Source organism: Dermacentor andersoni, chromosome 11, assembly GCF_023375885.2.
Source record: "Dermacentor andersoni chromosome 11, qqDerAnde1_hic_scaffold, whole genome shotgun sequence".
Taxonomy (NCBI): Eukaryota; Metazoa; Arthropoda; class Arachnida; order Ixodida; family Ixodidae; genus Dermacentor; species Dermacentor andersoni.
The window spans coordinates 84775007-84782191 of record NC_092824.1 but is presented as its reverse complement, the minus strand read 5'-3'; the positions used below and the strand labels follow the sequence as shown (position 1 = coordinate 84782191).

General features: G+C 43.8%; 1 long non-coding RNA gene across 1 annotated transcript in view; it reads left to right on the top strand.

The window, feature by feature from the left end:
• The first annotated feature begins 205 nt into the window (after positions 1-205).
• LOC126518357 (uncharacterized) overlaps positions 206-7185 on the top strand; it is a 14885-nt gene continuing 7905 nt past the window's right edge. Inside the window, exons 1-2 of the long non-coding RNA XR_011891281.1 lie at positions 206-318; positions 1500-1605. This is a non-coding gene — a long non-coding RNA (uncharacterized lncRNA). The remainder of the gene's footprint in view (positions 319-1499; positions 1606-7185) is intronic.

Sequence of the window (7185 nt, the reverse complement as noted above, 5' to 3'; positions counted from 1 at the left end):
AGACCATCTCGCAGATCAAGACATTAGGAAAATGTTTCTCGAGTAGCACGTGCTAGCAGTCATGGATATCTGTTATTTGAACAACCACTGGGAAAGAACTGGATGTAATAAAGAGAAATAATTATTCGTTTGCGAGCTTGATGTGTTGTTATCTTCTATTATGTCAATCTTGTGGTGCGTATTTCAGATTTAGTACATCAAACATGCGCAAAATGTTCTTGGAAGCACTACTGCTTACTTGCCTTTTGAAACTCGGATATGGTCAGAAAAACAGTAACTACGAGATGAAGGTCGCCGTTGGAGTAGGAGTGAGTGGGAGTGAGTGTTTATGCTTTCCAAGTGTATTTTTTTTACGTTGACAATAAAATGTCTAGTAAATTCGTACCGAACCCAACGCGGAACTAGAAGAACGTGAATTTCAAATATGAAATCGAGTACCGAATAATTCCTCTTCCTAAATGTAGAAATTAAAATTCGGATTGGCTATGTGAAATATAGAATGCCGTTCATAAACATCCTACTGATTATTTCTGAAAACGCTCCAGAGGTGACCGAAGAAATTCATCTGTAATCTGTCTACGCAACGACATTGCTAAAGTATTGGACATGTAGTACCTGTCTAATTTGTCATGAACAGACGACTTCGTCCTGTCAAGCGACTCAAAAGATTCTAGAATGAGGAATTAAGGAAAACGAACAGATTCGGTTCGAGGAATGAAAGCAACTGCAGTGCGTTGCCTGCTGTCAAGATCTCGCCTTTACTCGCCATGTAAACCTCCCTGAAAAGGCTCGAGTGCGGTGCGTGTGCGGAAGTAAAGCGAGAAATTATTTTCAACATAGGAGGTGGTCTATTTTGAAGCAGCATCATATTACAGTGAGACCTTGACCAAGCATATTTTGATGATAGCTCATAGGCATATCAGGACAAGGATTCCTTTTTTATCGATCGATACGAAGATAGCTGTGTTTTTGAAGAAAAAAAAATTGTTACTTCATGGTGAAAGCTGTGCAAATATCCCGGTAAATTGTAACGATTTCAATAATCGCAGCTATTGAAATATATGGTGTCTGTGATTTCATTCCCTTCGTAGCCGATATGAACACAGATTTCTTCCCCTAGCTCTGGAAGCCAGTCTTCTCATTTCGGTGCATTTAGTAGCGCGATATCTCGGCAGTGAGTTTTCTTATCTTTCTAATTTACAAGCTTCAAGGTTGTGCGGTAAATGTGTGGTTAATTTTTGTTTTATTGTGTATTTTAAACAATCTTCTTGTACGCAGCTAGGCGAATCTGATGAGGCCAAATCACCCGTCTTAGTTTTTGATCGATGCTTTCCAGGGCATCCGACAGGGACGAGAGAAAAAAAGAGCGCGCGGATAGCTGTGCGTACATTTCTAAGCCACAGCAACAAAAGTCAAAGCTGAAGGTTTCTCGCCGTCTGTGAATGCCCGCAGCCGCTTGTGGCAGGAAAGCTGAAATATAAGCATCTTTTTTTTTTCAGGAAAGTGCCTTTACAGGGGCCACAATTTCTCAGGATTGCTGTTTGTAAATGAAAAATGTCAGATGTTATCCTGCTACTCGCGGAAAAAGGAAGTTCAGATATCACAGTAAGTCTCGCTATTTTCACTCGTGTACTGCCCCTTTAACTGACTGAAGATTCTGAGATGTGTTTCTCTGCCGGGAAACAAGATAGGGTCTTTTTTTGACATCCATCTCTTGCATGTGACTGAAAGTGACAGATAAATATTTTCATTCACATTGCGCACGAGATTGATGCATATCTTTTTCCACTTTTCACTGGAGCTCCACCATGCGGTATAGCTTAGAAATTAAGCGTGTTCCACAGGACTCCGTGACATAATTACGTTCATAATATCCGTTTAGTCTACCACAGTGGTTATGATACAACTTAGGACTGTTAAAGAGTGGATACATTATGTTTGTTTCAGCTGTGTCGCCTTTGATTAGTAACGCTCGCGGAATTGCAGACATCTGGGGCCATAGTTTCTTAGGGGGGAAAAAAATAAACGCTTCGTTATACTGCATGTTGAACACAGTTCCCTTTCTTCTTTGCGAAATAACAGTCAAATCATAAGCACTCGTTCAAACAGAATGTTTGAGCTTCTGCGGAACAAAGCCTCAGAAGAAAAACGTTATATGATAAAGCGCCAGACAGGGCTTTCAAAAAGCATCGCGGAGGTCGTTCGGCTACATGGATTTTGGCTGTGTTCACACTACGGTAGGCCTTTTAAGCTATACAGGGTCTGGCCCGAAAGTAATGTCAGTGAATTTATTGTGACGCGACTGTACGTCGGAGCGCGGTCTCACCGGTTGAAACTGGTAGTGGGGGAACCCAGCTAAGCAGTGCGCCGTCGCTCAGTGTGCTCCGAGCATATATAGGAGAGCGTACGACGGGCCTGTCCGTGAGAGTTGTTTTTTTATTTTTGTGCAAGTGAAAATGCAGCGCTCGTTAGAACAAAGATTTGCGATCAAGTTTTGCGTGAAACTTGGCAAGACCGTTGCGGAAACTGTTACTATGCTCAAGACTGTTTACAAAGAACATGCCCTGTCAGATCGGCAAATGTTTCGGTAGCACAAGGCCTTTTTGGAAGACCGGGAAGAGGTCGACGACGAGGACTGCGTCGAACGGCCAGCCACGACCACCACGGTTGACAATGTGACGCGAATGAGGGAACTGTTGAGCTCAGGCCGACGATTAAGTGTTCGTTTAATGGCCGACATGTTAAACATTCCGAAAACTGAAGTTCAAAAACTCGTTACAAAGGATTGCGGCAGGTGGAAGGCGTGCGCAAAAATGGTTCCAAAAGGGCTCAGTGACGACCAAAAGTCACGCCACGTTGAAACGTGGCAAGAAAACCTGGACATGTGGAAACGTGAGCGAACATTTTTGGACAACGTCATTACAGGTGACGATACTTGGGTATTTGAGTATGACCCGGACACCAAAAGGCAATCATCGGAGTAGCACACGCACTCGTTCCCTCGCCAGCAGAAAGCCAGGATGAGCAAATCAAAGATCAAGATTTTGCTCATCGTGTTTTGTTTTTTTTTTTACATCCACGGACTGGTTCATCACGAGTTTGTAGAAGCTGGAACCACTGTAAACTCCAAGTTTTATGAGGGATTTCTCAAAAGACTAAACATAGGTTTCATCGCTTCCGGCCGGACATCGCAGACAACTGGAAGTTACACCACGATAACGCGCCGGCACACAGTGCCTTCATCGTCACCGACTACCTGGTTAAAGCAGGGGTGTCAACTGTCCCCTAGCACCCGTACATGCCGTACTTGGCTCCCTCCGACTTTTTTTTGTTTCCACGCCTCAAAACACCCCTGAAAGGCAAGCATTTGGGACAGTGGACGGGATGAAAGCAGCTTGCACCGCAGCATTAAGGGTCATTCCGGAGGAGGACTACCGCAACGCATTCGAGAGCGGGAAGTCTCGCTGGAGCCGATGTATCGACGCATATGAAGAGTATTTTGAAGATTTTTAAACAATTGTAACGATAAATTCAACAAATGATTTTTAATGGCCTTACTGACATTACTTTCAGGACAGGCCCTGTGCTTTTGACTGGCGCCGATAAGGCTTCTTCCACGTCTCTTTGCCTTGGGGTGAACGCCTTATTTACATCGGATTTACCCACTGATTTCTGGTACCGGGATGAAACCGCAACACTGTCATGGCCCTGGCGCGTGTAAAGATTTAAGGATTCTCTTTTAATAAACAGAATGCATTGCCCCATGTCTGATAGTGGAATTCGAAGTGCGTTGCACCAGGGCAATACACGGAATCACTACTCATCACACCGAACACGCAGGCATGAGATCCATATGGGCAATTTTGACCCTATTCGCGCTCTCTCTCTGTCTCTCTCCTTCTCGCGGGAGCGCGCGTCTTGCAACCATTCAAACATTCGCTGAAGCTGACAAACGCACGAACGTGACGTAGGTGACGGTTCTATACAGTTTTCTCAACTTGTAATCGCTCCCACGGCAATCGGCCCTCATCGTGGGGTGGGCTAGAAGAAACCTTGATGAGTTTGTTTCACTATCTGATGATGCAGAGGAAGATGACATACGCATCCCACTTGAAACAGTGCTTCACCCGCGTTGGTAGCTTAGAGGCGATGGCCTCGCGCTCAAATTATTGCTGAGTCCCCCCCTACGGCGTGCTTGATAATCACCGTGGTTTTGGAGCGTAAAACTTTGGAATTGAATGTTTAATCGGAAACATTCTTTGCCTCATTCCAGGCGCTTCGCAGTAGATCGGTCGGCAGGTAGGTCCTACCTAGCCTCAGTTCGGACCTCTCTAATAAAGAATGCGTGATCGACAGTGTAATCGAGCCGCTGCCTTTGAGCACAGAAGCCCAATGCTCTATCACTAGGCCACCGATCGCTTTTGTCATTTAATTACATTTCTTACAAATATAGAAACATACCTGCACAAGTTATATATAGTGACCAATACAGCCATAACCACGCCGGGAAGCGCAAAACAAACACTTCACAATACAAATAATATAGTAAACATTTCTCTAAATGAGAGGCAAAAGGATGCACTTCATCAACATTGGGTACCAGTCCGGTGAGAAATCTCTTTGATCACAAAAGTCTTTCAGCTGTGAAATTCTTGGAATGAAATATGATTGCGAAGACGCAATAGGAACTGCATTCCGAACTAACAGGTTAATTTTCCATGAACTGTGCAGCACCTTAGATATGGGCACGTCAAAAGGAAGATCTTCACTTTAAGGTGGCATAAGGTATCGTGTGCTATGAGAATTCACATCAAAACCCTTCTTAAACGTACTTTGGAGAGCATCCCAAAAATAAGACGGCATCGTTGCAGCTAACAACGTGGTGTGCTATAGTTTCCGGTACATAACATAGGCGACAATTAATCGAAGATACAGAAATGATTTTCCTACTTAAGCAGGCTTTAGCAAGTACCGTTTCAGATTGCACTTTATGGACGATTGTCTTAGAGTGTGGAGCAATAGGCTCTTTACAGATTCGTGCAAGCCCTTCACGTCCAGGTAAGCCAATGCATAATGAGCGACATAAGGGAAGTGGAGGAAGCATATCATTAGATACTTATACGCATTACTGTAATATAGAAAATATGTATTCATTTGAGAACCTAAATGTGAGAAAGCGTGCTGAGAGGTACACTTCACGCATGAATCCATGCAAATGGTAACGGACGCAAACAGTCACGAAAATAGATGAAACGAGAAGCTAATTGTCTAAAATAAAGATTAACCACTTCAAATGCGCCGGCACTAACTGGTCTGAAAAAATTGTCACTCCACATTGGGCTATAAGCTAATGACCAAATAAAGGTTGCAAGGATTTGGTGAAACCTCCTAACCTTTACTTTGGAACAATAAAGTATTTGGAGCAGGTAGAAGTGTTTTCTTACCAAAATTAAAGGGCATGCTTTAGCCCTGCCAGATATCGAGATATTATGGCGAACGGAATGCTTGAGCATAACGCTTTAGGGCTGATTACACGTTTATCCAGCAATGTTCACTTGTCTGATATGCATCCGATGGACCGCCCATGTATTTTGGTGGCTCGCGAGACCGTTCACTGTCAGCGAACTGTGTTGGTTTAATGATCCATCAGGCGAAGCGCAATCGCTAAACTTTCAGCATAGTACATTCTTGAGCCAAAGATGGTTCCGAATTCTTCAACCATGGATGCCACAGTTCTGATACAAGACTTGTTCGTACAAAAGATAGCGAGGTCGTCTGGATGTGCCAGTACCTTTAGCATGTTGGAACGCCAACGTCAGCATGTTCGAGAAGAGAAAAAAAATAATGGGGGACCCAATCAAATGCCTCGGCTATGTCCACTTGGAGCATTGCCAATTGGCCATGAGAACGATCTGTGTGTCCGTAGTGTATGGGCGTGTGTATGCTTGTTTGCATTGAGCGGACTTTCAGAGCGCGTCTGGCGAGAAACAATACGAATGGGCATTGCGAATTGTAGTCTGTTTGGTATCATCATCATCATCATCAGCCTGGTTACGCCCACTGCAGGGCAAAGGCCTCTCCCATACTTCTCTGTTTGATAATACCATCGCAAAAAAAAAAAAATTATAGTCAGCATTACGCAGTGTAAGGGGTCTATGGTTTTCCACAGTTCGCAGTTTCTCTCTGTCGGTGTATTTTGGAATTAGAACTCTGAGGGTCTTTGTGAATGATCAAGGAATATTATCCAGATCAAAACCAACTCTGAACGTAGCGAGTAATACTGAGAATATAGGATGTAAAAGCTTTATAAAACTTGCCTGAAATTCCATCATGGTCCGACGTTCTGGACATGAATATTTGTTGAATAGTTAGTTCTATTTCTGGTTGAGTGAAAGAACGAATAATACCAGCACACTCTTCTTCAGTTAAAAGTTTCACAAAGTTCTGAATACTTGATACCTGATCATCATTTTGTTTTATAGAAGGGTCACTAAACAATCAAGTGTAATAAGCTTCACATTCTAACATAATTTAATCTCTATTACAGACAAATGACCCTTTCAAATAAATATCTGGGATGAGCTTCCTTGTTGCGTTGCGGTATTGATCAAGTAAAGAAGTTTGACGTGTGTGGTCCTCCGATTGCAAAGTACGATTATTTCGTGTGCGAACACGTGCACCTCTGTAGCGTATGGCGCGTATTGCAGGAGTGCACATTTAGCATGAGTAATTTCGTTCACATTAGGGCCCGGTACCTCACATCCGAACTCGTCGAGGTTGGGAAGCCACAGGCTAGGTCACCATAGTACGCACATTTCTCGCGTGCCAAAGCGTTGCTGTATGTATATCTTTTTGAGATAGTTGGGGCGAGCATCTCGTACCACTTTCTCGTCTTCTTTACTCGCGACAGCTCGCGCTTTGGGGGCGCATTTTGGTGTTCGAATTTCATCGTCGTTTTAAGATAGACCACATGACGAAAGCATGGGTACGTGCGAGTGCGTAACACTTGGCAGCAGATGACGTCACCACCCGTGTCGCTTTCGCTAATGCCCCTTCAGTACCCATTCATAACCCAAGAACCGCGATCTATAAGTTCGCGTTCGAACGACCGTTATGTAAATCATGCCGTCACCATCATAATATCCTCGTAAACGTGGTCGTGTTGATGCTGTCGGTGCACTCACG